General features: G+C 36.5%; 1 long non-coding RNA gene and 1 pseudogene across 1 annotated transcript; one reads left to right on the top strand and one right to left on the bottom strand.

Annotated features, from left to right (window-relative positions):
- Positions 1-9,751: 9,751 nt before the first annotated feature.
- Positions 9,752-11,914, bottom strand: LOC116130407. Its single transcript, XR_004128041.1, has 3 exons — positions 11,765-11,914; positions 10,823-10,890; positions 9,752-10,382 (listed from the first exon to the last, which is right to left on the bottom strand). It is a non-coding gene; the product is annotated as an uncharacterized LOC116130407 (long non-coding RNA).
- Positions 11,915-12,160: 246 nt separating this feature from the next.
- LOC116130353 lies at positions 12,161-15,809 on the top strand (annotated as a pseudogene).
- The last annotated feature ends 1,341 nt before the right edge of the window (positions 15,810-17,150 follow it).

Raw genomic sequence — 17,150 nt, 5'->3', positions numbered from 1 at the left:
GGATGGATTCACTACTCTGATACCATGTTACAATTGAAAATAGGGCACAAGAAAATCTTCAGGAAAGGAGAATACCAGTGTTTGGCTAAAGAATTCCTCAATTGAGTATATTGTATTGTATTGTAAAACGAGTACAAAAAAATAGCCTAAATATGCGTTCTGTACAGATGATTCTCGAAGAAACAAAGAATAACTAACTCTACCACTAATCTTTGTACAACTCAGCAACAAAATAACTGACTATTAAATTACAATGCAGACCATGACTACCCCTTCTCATCTGAAATGTGCCGAGGGCCCTTTTGTAACGTTGTGGTGATTTGCAGCTGCATGTGATCTTCATTTTCAAGTTTATTATTGTCCAATATTATTAGTTTAAAGTTGATGCCTTTTGAGTTTGCTTTTGGTATCTGCATCAAATATTATAGCTTTGGTTTATCTGCCTCTCTTCAGTGCTTTCATTTTTGTAACAATGCAATGTTTTGTAACATTTACGAGTTATTAATTTGTTGCAAGTGCATGTAACATCTCAGGTGTTAAGTGTTACAATTTAGCTTTCTAGCTAAGGTGTTTGTGTTCTTGCTTTCTTAGGAATATAATTTGTTTTAGAGATTTTGCTCTTCCCAGCTTTGGATATTAACTTTTATTTTAGAAACTTGAGATATTACTATGTTGAATGCAATTTTTTTTTTTTTTTTTTTTTTGGGTGGGTATGGAGTGGAATATTTTTACATATTAAGAGTAGATTTTTTGTTTCAATTCTTTTTATGAGGAGCAGGCCTTCTGTTTTGACTAGAGAGAGCATAGATTGGTACTCATTTTGGGGAATTAAATGTTCAAATTTTGTCAAGGGTTAATGAAAAAATAAGTTTGTTCTGGGATAGAGATGGAAGTGTGAGTACTCTGGCCCTTTGCTTTTGGGGAATCCTGGATGTTTACACTTTTCTGCTTTACAGAACAAAATTCATCTGTTCTACTCCTGTTTGTTTTATTTCTTGATCCCTCTTAGTTTCTTCTTTTCTTTTTGTAAATTTTCCGTAGTTTAGATCCCAAGCTTGTTTCCTAGGGAAGTCTCAGAAGTTGAGAATACTAAATTTGTTTTTGTTAGACTTAAATATTAATGTCGAACTCTTACATATCAGATTATGCTTTTTGGTCAAGTGGTAACTTCACATGCTATATGTGTGATGCAGCTTATATCTGATTATCTATCTTGGTTCTAGTCACTTCACTTTGCCCATCTCTTGGTTTTATCTATCTGGTCCATGTGAGTTAAATGTTAAAACAACGATTTGAGATAATTTTGTTTCAACTGTTAAGAATTAGGTAAGGCTCCTTGTATTCAGCGGAGGAACTCTTTATTTTTGAACTAACATCTCGACCCCATAGTATTCTGCAGAGATGGATTCATCGACTTCTAAAGATGGTACGAGAAGGCTCCCGGCTACGGTGGCCCCAGCTACCTTAGATGCTGAACTTCAACAAAGCCATGGATAAGGACCATTAACATCAATGCATTTAACTACCTCAGGAAGATCCCAATAAGACAGTGATCCAAGCATGCATTCAATCCTGAATTGAAGGTCGATCACATGACTAACAATATGTCAGAATCTTGGAATGCTAGGCTCAATGAATCCAGGACCTTACCAATTATGAGCATGCTTGAGATGATAGGGACCATGACTATGCAAAGGATTGATGATAGAAGAGTTGAGGCTGAAAAATGGAACACTTCGATACCTCATAGTGTACAAAGGGTGATCGACAAAGGTAGTAGATGGTTGAAGAAGGACAAAGATGAAGGAAAGAAATTGACAACCACTAGTGGAATATATGGAAAATTGGGTCATAATTGTTGAAGGTTGATGCTGTGCTGGAAGTAGATTGGCAAATGCGTGTGAAACCTGGAAGAGTTTCTACTCTGCATGGACTGCATGGGAGTGCTTCTCTTCTTTGTAACTTAAGATATATTGTAGTTTATGTTAATCCTCTGTTTAATGACTCAACTCTTGTAATGGAGTTGTTAGCCTTTTGTGTGGCTTAGCTTAGATTAAGGAAAAGTTTCGGCTGGTTGTTGAAACAATTGTTGAAGTATGTTATATGCAGGTTTTGTCTAATGAAAATATATATCCAGCTTTTGCGTTGTATATTCTTCTTCTTTGAATAACCAGCATCACAAAAAACGAACATGGTATCAGAGCTGAATCAACTAACTAACGTCTAAAAGATCACTCAAAAACTCATCCAATCACCATCAAACTTCACTCTTACGCAAGAAAAACCGAAGCTTTTCAAACTGCAACCAGTTCTCGCTGGCTTCCCAATCTGCATCACTCTCACCTCCAGTGTTCAATGGGGACCAGTACCACATTTGGGCTGTTAGAATGAGAGCCTACCTGAGAGGACAAGGGTTGTGGCAGTAGTGGAAAGAGACAGCACCCCAACTTGGTCCAAACCCAACCTTGAACCAATGAAATGTACGAAGAGGAAATGTCCAAGGCTCCAAAGCTCTCTCTCATATACATTCGGCAGTAACAGACCTTGTATTTACAAGGATAATGGCTTGAAACTTCGAAGGAGGCTTGGGATAGACTAAGAGAGATTCATGGGAAGTGATACAACCCGAAACATGCAAGTTATGAATCTGCGCAGGGAGTTTGAAATGCTAAGAATGCAAGAGGTTGAGAAGGTCAAGGAGTATGTGGATAGACTCATGAGTGTGGTGAACAAAATCAGATTGTTGGGGGTTAGATGAGTGACAAGATGATAGTTGAAAAGGTGTTAGTAAGCCTTCCGGAAGATTTGAGTCCAAGATATCTTCTTTAGAAGACTCAAAGGACCTCTCCCAAATCAGCCTTACGAATTGGTACATGCCCTGCAGGCCCAAGAACAAAGAAGGTTGATGACAGGAGCCTCAAATGAAGGTGCTATAGGCTGCTCAAAAGGGAGTGAATATGCAGGGGAGTATAGAAAGTATGCTGGGATAAGAGAGAAAAGAGAGAGCTGGTACAGTGGGAAAAACAGAGTGAGAAGAAGTTATCCACCATGTTCCCACTGCAAAAAGAAAGGACATCCGGACAGCAAGTGCTGTTCAGGCCTGGGATTCAATGTAGGGATGCAAACAATTCGGCCACATTGAGAAGTGTGCAGGAACAAGGCTGCACACCACCACAGCAAGCACAAAGTGCAGATGACAGCAGCCGTCCAATGAGACAGAACAACTATTTGTAGCCTCATGCTTCTCAATGCAGACCTTTGGAGAAGTTTGGTTGATAGACAGCGGATGTACTAACCACATGGCTGCGAATGTGGAGAACTTTGTGAGGCTGGACAGATCATACACTCCAAAGTGAGGATTGGAAATGGTGACTATGTTGAAGCAGAGGATGGAGATGTGGCAGTCCAAACCAAGGCAGGTACTAAAGTTATCTCCAATGTTTTGTATGTACCTGAAATTGCACAAAACTTGCTAAGTGTAGGTCAAATGCTAGAGAGAAATTTTACCTTACATTTCCAAAACCATTCTTGCATAATAAAAAACTAAAGGAAAAGAGTTTTTAAGTGTAAGGATGCTTGCAAAAGCTTTCCGTTGGACTGGAAAAAACCTGAAAATTTAGCATTAATCACCAAGGCTGAAGAGTCTGATTTATGGCATAGAAGATTAGGACATTTCATTACCCTGGAATCAAAGAACTCAAGACAAGGGACATGGTATTAGACCTGCCCGAATAGAAGAGAAAGAAACTTGTGCACAGCCTGCCAACTTGGCAAACTTGTAGGCCACCATTCCCTTCGGTCAAGCCTAGAAGCAAGTCAACACGTTGCAATTGATCCACTCGGATGTGTGTGGCCCTATGGACAGAATCTCTAAATGGCAGCAGGTATTTTGTACTCTTCATGATGTATTTTCAAGAGTGGCTTGGTGTATTTCTTGAAACAGAAAAGTGATGGGCTGCTGTGTTCAAACAATTCAAGTTGATGGTGGAGAATGAAGCTGGAACCTTGATCAAGGCAGTGAGGCAGCACTGGGCTGATTACACCTCAAATGAGTTCAAGTTGATATCCAGCCTAGCTGGAATACAGCAACAGTTCACAGCACCATACACCCCTCAACAAAATGGTGTCTCTGAGAGAAGAAATCGAACCTTATGGAAATGGCCAGTGCATGATGACTGGAAAAGGCCTTCCTAAAGTGTTCTGGGCAGAAGCTGTTAATACAGCAGCTTTCCTGCTAAATAGGCTGCCCACCAAGGCTGTCAAACATCAAACACCAATTGAGGCTGGACTGGAATCAAGCCAACAGTAGGGAACCTAAAAGAGTTTGGAAGTATAACCATGTAATGATCCCAGCCAGCAAAAGGTCTAGTTAGATGACAAGGCAGAAATTGGATATTATAGGCTATAGCCAGCTCTAAAGCCTATAGAATTATATTCCTAAGTCCAAAAGGATTGTATCACAAGGGCCATTAAGGTTGATGAATGTGTATTGGAATTGGGAAGAACAAAGAGTTGATGTGCAGGTTGAATCAAGTCAGAATGAGGGAAGTGAGGCACTAATTCAAGAGGCAGATTCAGATGAGGAAGAAGAGCATGCTGTGAGGGGAACTAGACATTGGCTGATGTGTATGAAAGGTGTAATACCAGTGGTGGAGCCAAGATGCTATTTTGATGCTGCAAAGTCTGAGTTGTGGAGGATTGCCATCAGAGAATTGAGCATATCAATAAGAACCAAACCTGGAAACTGGTACCTAGACCTGAAACAAGAAAAGTCATTCAGTTAAATGGATTTTCAAACTGAAAATCAACCCTGATGGCTCAATTTACAAGCATAAGCAGGCTGGTGTGAAGGGATTTGCACAGCAACCAGGCATTGTTTTTCAGAAACATTTCGCCCTTTGCTAGGCAAGACCAATCAGACTTCTGTGGCTCTTGCAGCTCAGTTCAACTGGGAAATTTTCCAATTGGATGTCAAGTCTGCATTCTTGAATGGATGGATTGCAGAGGATTTGTATGTAACAACCCGAAGCTACCAGTTGAAGGAAAGGAGGTCATGTGTACCTTCTGAGGAACATTATACGGATTGAAGCAGGCCTAAGCCTGGTACAGCCGAATATGACCATATATGCACCTAGGATATGTTAGAAGTCCTAATGACCACACTCTCTACATAGGAAGTCTGAAAAAGGAGGCTGTGGTGTCCTGTTACGTTGATGACTTGTTGGTGACAGGAGTAATCCTGTTGAATTGGACCAGTTCAAGTTGGACATGCAAGCTGAATTTGAAATGACAGACTGGGACTGATGAAGTACTTCCTGGCATGGAGATAACTCAAGGTGTTGGGAAGATTTTTGTTAGTCAACAAAGGTATGCAATTGAGCTACTTTCAAGGTTTGAATGGAAATTGCAAACCAGTAAATACCCCTCTGATTCCCAACCCGAAGTTAAGCAAAACGATGTTGCAGAGAGAGTGGGAAGGAAATACAGAAGCCTTGTGGGAAGTCTGCTGTATTATACAGCCACCAACCTGATCTAATTTTTACAGCAAGCTACCTCTCAAGGTTTTGAGCAACCCAAGTGAATTGCACTTCCAAGCTGCCAAACGTGTGTTAGGTATGTAAAAGGAACCTGCATGTTAGGCATTTGTTCAGGAAATCCGAAAGTCTGAAGCTGATGGGGTACCCTGACAGTGACTGGGGTGATCCGTAGATGATGCAAGAGCACCTCTGGTTACGTGTTCTACCTGAATGAGGGTGCTATTAGTTGGCTGTCAAGGAAGCAGGAAACAGTGGCTCAGTCCACTGCTGAAGCTGAATATGTGTCTGCCGCAGCAGCTGTGAATCAGGCTGTGTGGCTTAGGAATGCTTGATGACTTACGCAAATACAAATGGATCCTACCTTGATTTTTGTGTGACAACCAGTCGGCTATAGCAATGGCAAAGAAACCGTGTGCTTCACGGCAGAACAAAGCATATTAAAATCAAATAATGCTGTTAGGGAACTGAACAAGATGGAGAAGTGAACTTAGTTCATTGCCGAGGAGAAGACCAGGTTGCAGATATCATGACAAAGGCATTATTAAATCCAGTTTGAAGCCTTGGGCTAAAACTTGGTGTTTCCAGCCAAAGCACCAAGGTGGAGTGTTGAGGTTGATGCTGTGCTGGAAGTAGATTGGCAAATGCTTGTGAAACCTGGAAAGTTTTCTACTCTGCATGGAGCGCATGGAGTGCTTCTCTTCTTTGTAACTTAAGATATATTGTAGTTTATGTTAATCCTCTGTTTAATGACTCAACTCTTGTAATGGAGTTGTTAGCCTTTTGTGTGGCTTAGCTTAATAAGGAAAAGTTTCGGCTGGTTGTTAAACATTTGTTGAAGTATGTTATATGCAGGTTTTGTCTAAGAAAATATATATCCGCTTTTTGCGTTTTATCTCTCTTCTTCTTTGAATAACCAGCATCACAAAAAACGAACAATAATAAAGGAGGATGTGAAAACACCAACATGCCAAAGTCAAAGAAACAAAAGATAAATGACCCTGTAAGTGTTTATAATAATCTTCATTTTTTCAATATAAACATTTATATGATTAATAATATGCACAAATCCAAGAAAATTAATTTAAATATTTCAAACAATTTTACGCTTATATTATTTTTTGTAATTTTATTTCATCATACAAAAATATTTTTAAGAAATAAGAACTATCAATTTTAGGAGAGTGCAGTTGGACAAATTTTAGGTTCTCCCAAAAGAAGAGCCAAACATAAGGAGAGGACTAAAATTTAAAAAAGATTATGGTTGTGCTTAAGAAAGAGTCCAAAATATCATGGAATACATTATTTTTTAAATATTCTTAGTGTTAATAAATGCTTCTTTTTCATTAATGTTTAATTTTTTAATCTCAAATTTAAATTTATGTTAAAATTAATTTTTAAAATGAATAACTAAATTTCCATAAATACTTATTGAAAATTTATTACAAAAACTAAAAATAAATTAATAAATTCTGTGATGGAATATTTGGAAATTCCACAACTCAGTATATGTAGCCCAATGACATATGTAATGATAATCTCTTATGTGACTATATTATCTTAATGAATTATCTTGTTAACACTCCCAAGGATGTGGAATTGCTTGTTCGACAAGAAATTATTGAAAATCTACTTGGGGATAGTGAAACGAGTGTCAACTCTTTTTTCATAAACTTGTGGAACATGCTACTTTTGATTCTTATTATTTCTAGTTTTCTTCTCTTGTTGAAGATCTGAATGCGTATTGCAATAGACCCATGGACTGCAATTTCTGCAAGTTTTGCTGTCATTCTTCTCCTACTTGTATTCACTTTAATACAGGCAGCATTTGTGTCCTACAGAAAGCATGTATAGATTTCTATCATTTATTGATACCAAAATGTTGAAAGAGTTATTCATATGGCATAAGTTTTCTTTTATGATCAATAATACATGTTTTGGTGGAGAAGAGGTTTAAGAATATTATATACTTTCCTTCTTGCCAGGAATTTTATTAATTGCTTTAGTCTTTAGGAATATTTACCTTTAGTTTAGATATAGATCTATTTGCTTGTGTTGGGGTCAATTTATGAATATTAATGCTTTATTCTTAAGCATCTTCTTCAAGAATTTCATTTTAAATTCTATGTAAGTTGAATCATTTGTTTGCTGGCACTTTAAGTAAACAGAGTTATTGTAGCTTCAACCATTAGACTCGTTCAGCTTTTATATTTGGTCTATGAATGTAATGCAGCAACAAAAATTCTGAAGGTTGGATGTGCAGCTTGAAATTGTAATTATGCAAATACTCTCTCTTATATATATGTTTGTTTTATTAATTGAAACAATTGCATATATTGTTAAGATTAAATTATTTGTTCATTTTCCTCAACTGAGATTTTCACTTTCTTGCCTTTCAAACTTTAATAAGATTGTGCGCATGTACATACATAAATTTCATTATGATTTCTGTTTTTATTTCTTGTAAGACATGAATTTTTTTGATCATTCCTTTTCATCTTAGCAGTGGAATGTGTTAAATCAGATAAGCAATAGACCATAAGAAACATTAAAAGATCTACCCTGCTATGCTATGGATTTTCCAGTCCCATTTAAATGAAATATAGTGCTTGTGGTTGAGTCCTTGACACCCATGAGGGCTTAGCTGGATCGTTCATATGATTTGTTCTCATAGATTTGGGGATTGAGCCTCCTCACGGTCACCTACATGACCAAAGACCATTGTTTTTCACTTCTCAAAGATTGTAGTGTTTGGCAGGGCTCCAGTTTCAAACCAAGCTTGCGAAGCAAAATTAGATCATTATTTTAACATTTCATGATTTATCTAAATTACGAAGCAATAAGAGATCAGGCATAATTTAAGTGTACTTATTATGGCTAATCATTGTGTGTTTCTTTCATGCCACCATTTTCTTCTCCAAGGCAATTAATATTTACTGCTGGCCATTAACATTAGCACGTCCAGCCAGGTGCAACTGCATTTTTTAAATGAGAACCAACTAATATAATAAAAGACTCCACCTCTTTGTGTCTCGTGATTTTTCGACCACCTTCTGGTGATCTCCTTTGCTCTCTCTCAGTGTAATCTAATTAACTACTCCTTTTGGTTTCAATTCATTGTCTCGGCTGCGAAACACGTTGCCATACATTATGGATTTTTCCCAGGAGAGGTTGAAGAAAGAAAAGGCGGAGGCACACCTTTATAGAATTATAAAGGTTGGTCCTCTCAATCTTTGTTTTAGTTACTGCTAAATTTATTGATTATAGTTAAAATCAACACCTAGTTGAGCATATCTTCCTAGTAGTTATATGATATCTCTAGGTAGCACGAGATGAGGACCTTGTGGAACAAATTGGAAGGCATATATATTTTGAACTTGTGGACCATGACAAAGTCAGGAGTTTTCGTATTCAAAAGCAGATACATTTTTACCTCTTCAAGGTACCATCATTTTGGAGTATCTAATGTGTTTCTACTAGCAATTGTGATGTTTTTATTTCGGTGAATTTACACTCCTCCATTTCTACCTCTCTCATCTCTATATGTTGCATTAGTGTGGTTTTTCAATGTATTGAATCAGTGACTTTGACACGACCCGTCCTGACCCTCCCTATCCCAAAGGCTTCGGGCACACCTATGAGACTCGGGTGATCGAGACGTAGCATGTGAGAAAACTATAAAACTTATTTATGAATTAAAACATCATAAAACTCTGCTAGTTAAAAAAAATTACAAGCACTCCTTTTTGTTTCTCACAAATAATTATAACATCATTTGTAAATAAACAAGTACAACTGAATTTTTACAAAATAAAATGTATAGTATCATATATATATATATTTTTTATATATATCTTTTACCATCCAAAACATGAAATAAATATATGATAAAGAAACATAAACTTTGCAGTGGAAAATAAAACAAAATTATGACACATATGATGAAATGAAGTCGTGTGACTCAACCTTGAGTGAGGTTCACTCCTTTTGGCTTGGTGCGGGTGGAAAAGAAACATTTAAAAACAAGGGGTAAGCTATAATGCTCAGTGAGTGGAGAATATGTTAGTATGAAATAAAATATTTCAATATACAATAAAACATTCATGCTCATAAAATCTCATTTCCATAAACACATTTTATAATATAAACCATCTTTCATAACCAATGCTAAAATCTCTCACTGCAAAAAAATAAAAAAATAAAAAAATATACCTTCTTTCTGAAAACCGTTTTCATATACAGATAGCACTTGCATTTATAAATTCATGATATACATATACATACCCAAACCATTTCTCAATCACATGTGAAAACTCTTATCCAACTAGTACCTAGACATAAATCTGTCCAACCTGACAAGATCTAACATCGCACCGTTTGAACCACTATATCCATCCTACTAGGCAGAATCGGTCACCGCTCAAGCCTTCAACCCAGCGAGACCATGCATCGCTCGGGTCGGTACAATCATATCCTGTCTAACGATACCTGCTTTACTCGGGCCTTCGACCCACTTGGGCTGGCAAAATTATGTTTAGCGATATATGCCTTGCTCAGGCCTTCAACCCACGCAAAATCATGTCTAGCGATATATATCTCGCTCGAGCCTTCAACCCACTTGGGCCGACAAAATCATGTCTAATGATATCTGCCTCGTTGAGGCCTTTGACTCACTTGGGTTGGCAAAATCATGTCTAGCAATATCTACCTCGCTCGGGCCTTCGACCCACTTGGGCCGACAAAATCATGTGTAGCGATATCTGTCTCACTTGAGCTTTCGACCCACTTGGGTAGGCAAAATCCTGTGTAGCGATATCTGCATCGCTCAGGCCTTCGACCCACTTGGGCCTGTAAAATCATATCATACGTATGTGTAGAATCAAATCAATGTCATGAGGGGGCTGAGTACTATATTTGGTGGTTTGAAAACTACTTTCATCAATATACATATCTTTAACTCACCATTTTACATAAATCTCACACCTTCATTCATCAAGAAAAAATATAACATGACATTAAATTCTCATGTGTAGTATAAGGCTAAAATCCAAGTTTTCAACATGATTTCATAATAACACCTTAGCCCAATTTTTATATTATCAACAACAATTTTCCAAAAAAAAAAAATACTCAATTTCTCATGTAAACCAATAACATTAGCAATAAATCATATTTATATAAAGTAAATCACTAAATTATGGCAAATAGTAAACCAAAACAACTCATTTGAAGTTTATAACAAACAATGATTTCAAAAATGAAAGTTAGGGTTTGGATTTTCTACTCACCATTTTGGAGCTTGACCCTTAAGCCACTAAAGATTGAAATCCTCTAACAATGCCCCCCGCTTGCCTCCCTAGATACAAAATCCAATAAATCCTCCATACGTAAGTCCCCCCAAGGTAACACCCTATTATTAAATTCATTGGACACTTCACACACACCAAAAGATTAACCTAGTTTCTTCTTTAACAAAACTGTTTCATAATCAAACATTGGTCACTCTCAGATTTTTCATAAAAATTATGTTCATCATTTTAAGCCATAATTTTAATGGGGCCTTTGAGAGACACATAAGTTATTCCCATAATTTTCTCAAGTCATTCTAGAATCAGTAACTATTTAAAACACAATTTTCTTTCAACTGATTCAAATCTGCCAACTGTTTCCAGAATTGAGGTTACTAACTTGTAAAATTAATAACAATTCAACCCTTAATATAAACCTCACGAAACTCTCCAGAATTAAACTAGACAAATATATAATTCACTAGAATTTAAAATCACTCAATTTGGACAAGAATAGTTGTATCAAATCATTTTCCGAAAATACACGCTCTGCAGAAAACGAAAATTCCAGAATTGACAAGAGAACTTCAAAAATTCATATAAAATTTAATCCTTCGAGTCTTTGAATGAAATAAATTTCTTAACACTCCTCAAGAAGCCTACAACATGATATCCAAAATTCAGCTCCAATCAAAAACCCAAAACATGTAAACAATTTTCGGAATCCTAGATGGACAGATTTTGCACAATAAACCCTTATATCAAAAATCATATCTTTAACCCATATTTGTTTAGGAATAGCATGTACCTTCTACCCACATAAAATTATTGAAATCAATCTCCCTATTTTAATTCAATCTAATGCCATTATACTCAATTATGAACAACACAAATTAATTGAACTAAAACTCATTAAAGAGGAAAATTTTAAGCTTTACTCACCTCACATATGCTTGATCTTCCTCCACTCTTTCTGATCATCAGAGTTTTGTTGGCTGAAGGGCACTTTTCCAGCCACCTTCATTGTTCTCTACTCCTCTCTCTCTACGTTCTCTCCCTTCTTCCTTTCTTTCTTCTTTCTCTCTTCCCTCTCTTTTCTTTCTTCTCTTCTTCTTCTCCCCGTCGTTCCCTTCTTCTCCCTTCTTCTTTTCTTTGATTGATCACTGTTAATCAAAATATCTGATAAATTTCACTTTAGTCCTCAGTTGTTTCGGCTATTATTTGATCTCCTAAAACTTTCAAAATATAACACTTTACCCCCCAAAATCACAAAATAAAATTTAATAAAATTATGTACAAAAAATACGGGGTATTACAGACTTGATGTGATGGATTGTGTGTGCAGCAAGAGGTGCTAAAGAGTTTGGTATTCCAGTGCAACTTCAGCGGTTTTGGCTTTGGGCAAAGCGCCAGAACCATACATACCGCCCTAATCGGCCGTTGACACCTTTGGAGGAAACACAAACTATAAGTAGTTCTGCTTGCTATTACTAGCCTATAGTTACTGTTTCAAGAGTTTTTTGGTAGGTTTTTTAAGTTTCGGGCAACGCCAAAGTTTGTTCAAGGGACTCCTCGTGATGTAATAATTATAACAAACATTCTTCTTTTGGGCCATTGCTAATATGTTGCTTGCAATTGTCTATATTAGGCAAATATGTAATCCTCTATGATTTGTAATTTCCTTGTGAATTAATATCCATATGTTTCCTTGGAAGAACCAGTGAATTGTTATGATCATTGTTCTTCATTTATTCAGCATTATGATTTTGACCATCCGTTTCAGTGTATGTGCTAATTCCCATCCAGTGTATTTTTTTCTGCTCTTGCTAATGGTACAACACATTGTGGTAGCTGTCACAAATCTATAGTTTTTATGTTTTAGGTTTTCTACATGAAAATATGGATTTTAATTTTGCTATGCATTTGTTATGAGATAATTGATGTTGCTTATCTCCAGCATTATGTTTTATTTCTGCAATATTGTATCGAATTGTCATCAGCTCTGGCAATGTCTCCTTCCATTTTGCCGTTGGGGGTCATTATTCCAAATGGTTTTACTATATAAATTGGGCACTTGTTTTAGTGGTTTTAGTGCCTGAGGATGTGAAGATATGCATTGCCCAGTTATCATTTTTTTTTTTTTTATCTTGGTATTTTAGGTTGGGCAACTGAGGGAGCATCAAATAAGGTTCATAATGCGGAGTTGAAGTTGTTCTTGGAAGTAGAGCGTGGACTGGTAATTCTTTCCTTCCTATTTAGGCTTTCTGGTTTCTTCCTTGAACTATCATCATATTTTAAGTGATCTCATTAATGTTATTTCTATTACTTTTAAAGAAATATGGAAATTATATTGATAAAAAGTAGTGGATACATGTGGGCAGGTGTCCACTAGCAGGATAGTAACATCCCTCTGTGAGGCTACTAGTATAAAGTCGATATGCTGATTTCTATATCTATCTGTACTGTTATGATAATACCAAAAATACCTGAAGCTAAACAGCCCTCAAAAACATTTAATTTAGAGTTGCTTACCAATCAAAATAAATGTTTTTTACGTTTGTATTTTATGTTCAGGATTTACGGCCTATTGCTCCACCTGGCAAGACAAAGGAAGATATATTACTTTTTTTCAAGCTTTATGACCCTGAGAAAGAAGAGCTATGGTACTTTGTTGCTTTCTATTGTATATTTGTGTCTGTGAGTGTATTCTTTTTTTTCTCTTCTGGAATAACTCCATTTGATTTAGAGATTATTTTTCTATGATAACAGCTATGCTGGGAGGCTTTTTGTGAAGAGTACTGGTAATCCGATGGAATATTTGGCAAAACTAAATAAAATGGTTGGCTATGATCCTGATGAAGAAATCAAACTCTATGAGGTCTGTTTCCTGTTGCTTATCTTTCATGAGCAGCCTTAAATGAACGGTGGCGAACTCAAGCTGAGTGGTTTAAGAATTTCTTAGTCCATTACTCTATTAGTAAAGCTGCAAAAAGGATAGGCTTCTCTTCAATTGTTGTGACAAAGGAGTGGATTGCTATAGTATTTCACACTTATTTTCTATTTAACTTATTCAATAGTTAATGCAAAATTATTTAGTACTGTATTTGGAACGAAAAAGGATCCGAGCACTCAAAATTCTCTCAAGAAAAAATGGCCTTATATTAAAAAAAAAAAAAAAAGCAACTTCAGTGTTTCTTAAAATGATATATGTTAGGAGTAGTTAATCACACCGTTTTATGAAATTTAAAGTTTGGGTGTGCTAATAGTTTGTGGCCCCTTAGAGACTTACATTTTTTCTTATTTTTTGGAGATGATTTCCTTTAGTTATGCTTGGACTTGAAGCCAATGTCATCCTTGCCTGTGAGCATGAAATTATGATAATTTGGTGCTCTCTGCCCTAGAGTGTGTAGGGTACTTGCTGGTATGCAACTCGTTTGAGGTCCACTTATCTGTCTCTCCATGCTTGGTTATTTGGTGTGACTGATGTATTAAGGGTTGACTTTTAATATTGTCCTTTAAAAGTGTGGACCATGAAGAGTTGAGTTGTCGGAGAGCTGAGATCTCTAGTTACAGGATTTTGTGGTTTAAGTCCATTCTAGAGGTTGTATTGGAATGTTGGCTTATTTGATAATCAGTTAGCATGTCATATTTAAATTTGCATGGTTATGCATTATTTTGAGGATAGTAACTTACTCATGTTTTGATATTCAGGAAATTATGTTTGAGCCCAGTGTGATGTGCGAACCCATTGACTATAGATATACATTTCGAGCTAGCTAGGTAAATGTTATGCATAGCAGACATGGTGTGATTTGTTTTCCCTATGATAATGTTTAACTCCGGCACTGTCTCTGTTGCAGCTTCAAGATGGAGATATTGTTTGCTTTCAAAAATCTCTATCCAGATGTTCCTTCATTTTTGGACTATGTGCATAATCGACGGGTACACCTCCATGGTTCCTATTGTATTCAGAAAACTAAGCTTTTCTTTGATATTCATTTTGTTTTATTATTGCTTTTTTGTAGTGAGCATCTTCCTTGTCATCCCTACACATTGTGTTTATGGTTTTTATAATTAACTGGTATTCATCAACTCGTCATTTAACCTCGCTAAATTTTGCATGATTTTGTGTGATAGGTGGTTGTTCACTTCCGATCTCTTGAAAAGCCGAAGGAAGATGATTTTTGTCTAGAGATGTAAAGGCTTAATATTAGATGAAGTTGAATTCTGTAATTTTACTGCAGATTTATCTTTGTTGATTGTGCATTATTTTATGTATATATACATTACCGGGTAATTGTATCTAATGCTATTGTGTTTTGAATGTCAAGGTCAAAGGTTTTTACGTATGATGATATTGTAGAAAGAGTAGCTCAGAAATTGAATTTGGATGATTCATCCAAAATCAGGCTTACATCACGTAAGTGCTATTCTCAGCAACCAAACCTCAACCTAATAAGTACCATGGCATTGATCATTTGCTGGAGATGCTGATTCACTGCAACCAGGTAGTAGTCGTGGTCGTAGTTAATCTGGGATGTTGAAATTTAATGGAAAATATAATATTATGCTTTTTCTCATCATGTTCTTGGACAGACTTCTGATATATTGTACTATGAAGTATTGGACGTTCCTCTGCCAGAATTACAATGTCTGAAAACTAGCAAAGTAGCAGTTCATCCTGCTATCAAGGATGAAGTGAGTATGCTGATCAATTTCTTAAGTTACTGTTAAAGATGTTGAACCTTTTCCTGCTTTTTGGTGGAATCTGTTTGTGGCTTTGTGCTTCACATTTTTACTTTATTCTAAATTTCTGGAGCAGGTGGAGTTGTCTCATCCTTATGCAGAACCCGGGTTGCTAGAAGTTTTCTATCATAAGATTTACAAGGTATTATTCGTGCAATGTAGGTTTTTCAGGGTTCAAAAGCTAAGAGAAAGAAGGATTTTCGTGCATGAGAGAGAGCTGAACAAGAAGAGTGAAAACTGATGCAAAACAGGCTGTATTTTTCATTCACTAACTGAGAGATATGTGGACCTAATACATCACTGTTACAACTACTTCTCAGTATAAATAATCTTTAAATATACTACAATTTGAACTACCCTTAACAAACACAAATTTCACTGAGATTTTGTGGCCTTAATCACCGGCTGACTCCACCTAAACACCACACAAATACACTTCCAAAATAGACAGGAACTGCACTTGACAGACAACCCCATTTAGTTCAAAAACTAGCGCCAAACTTTCAAACCAAGTATGCAAAAAGATTTCCAGCAAAGCATCATTTACTTCAACACTCCTTGATATTTTTGCTGGAAACTCCAAGTCTGAATCTTAATTCTTCAAACTTGGATCTGCCTAATGATTTAGTCATTATGTCAGCCACTTGCTTTTCTCCCTTACAATGTATCAGCTTTACCTCCCCATTTTGCTCTGCCTCTCTCACTGCATGATATTTGATTCTGATATGCTTTGTGCGACCATGGAGTACTGGATTCTTGGACATACCAATTGCCGATTGGTTGTCACAATGCAGCACATTTCCTTGAATCTATTCCAGCCTTAAGTCTTTCAAAAATTTTCTCAGCCAAATCAACTGGCTTACTGCAGCAGCAGCAACAATATATTCAGCTTCAGCAGTTGATTGTGCTACCACCTCTTGCTTTTTTGAATTCCAGCTTATGGTACCTGCATTCACAAAAAAAAAAAAAAAAAAAAAAAAAAAAAAAAAAAAAGAAAAAGAAGAAGACATATCCGAAGGTGCTTTTCATATCATCCAAGGAGCCACCCCAATCACTATCAGTGAAGCCATGTAAACTAAAATCTTCAACTTCTTTAAACCATATTCCTAGGTCTGGACATCCTCTAATGTACCTAAGGACTCTTTTTGCTGCTTGCAAATGCAGCTCACTTGGTTCATTCATGAACCTAGAGAGTAAGCTTGCTGCATACATAATATCCGGCCTTGTTGCAGTCAAGTATAACAAGCACCCAACTATGCTTCTGTATTTAGTTTCTTCAACCTTAGCAGCACCATCATTTTTGCACAACTTCAGATTTTGCATCAGAGGTGTGTTGACAGGTTTGCAGTTTTCCATTGCAAATTTTTTTAGTAATTCATTGACATACCTTTCTTGAGAGATAAATATGCCATAAGGGGACTGCCACACCTCCATTCCCAAAAAGAAACTCATCTCCCCTAAATTGGTCATCTCAAATTCCTTATGTAGCTCCTTCTTGAAATCCAGCAGCCTAGTGGAATCAGTCCCTATCACCAGGAGATCATCAACATACAAGGATACAAATATCCTTTAATCATCACCT

This window comes from Pistacia vera, unplaced genomic scaffold, assembly GCF_008641045.1.
Source record: "Pistacia vera cultivar Batoury unplaced genomic scaffold, PisVer_v2 Contig22, whole genome shotgun sequence".
In the NCBI taxonomy this organism is placed as follows: Eukaryota; Viridiplantae; Streptophyta; class Magnoliopsida; order Sapindales; family Anacardiaceae; genus Pistacia; species Pistacia vera.
Note: the sequence above shows the minus strand (reverse complement) of the source record. Positions and strands in the feature narration are given on the sequence as shown.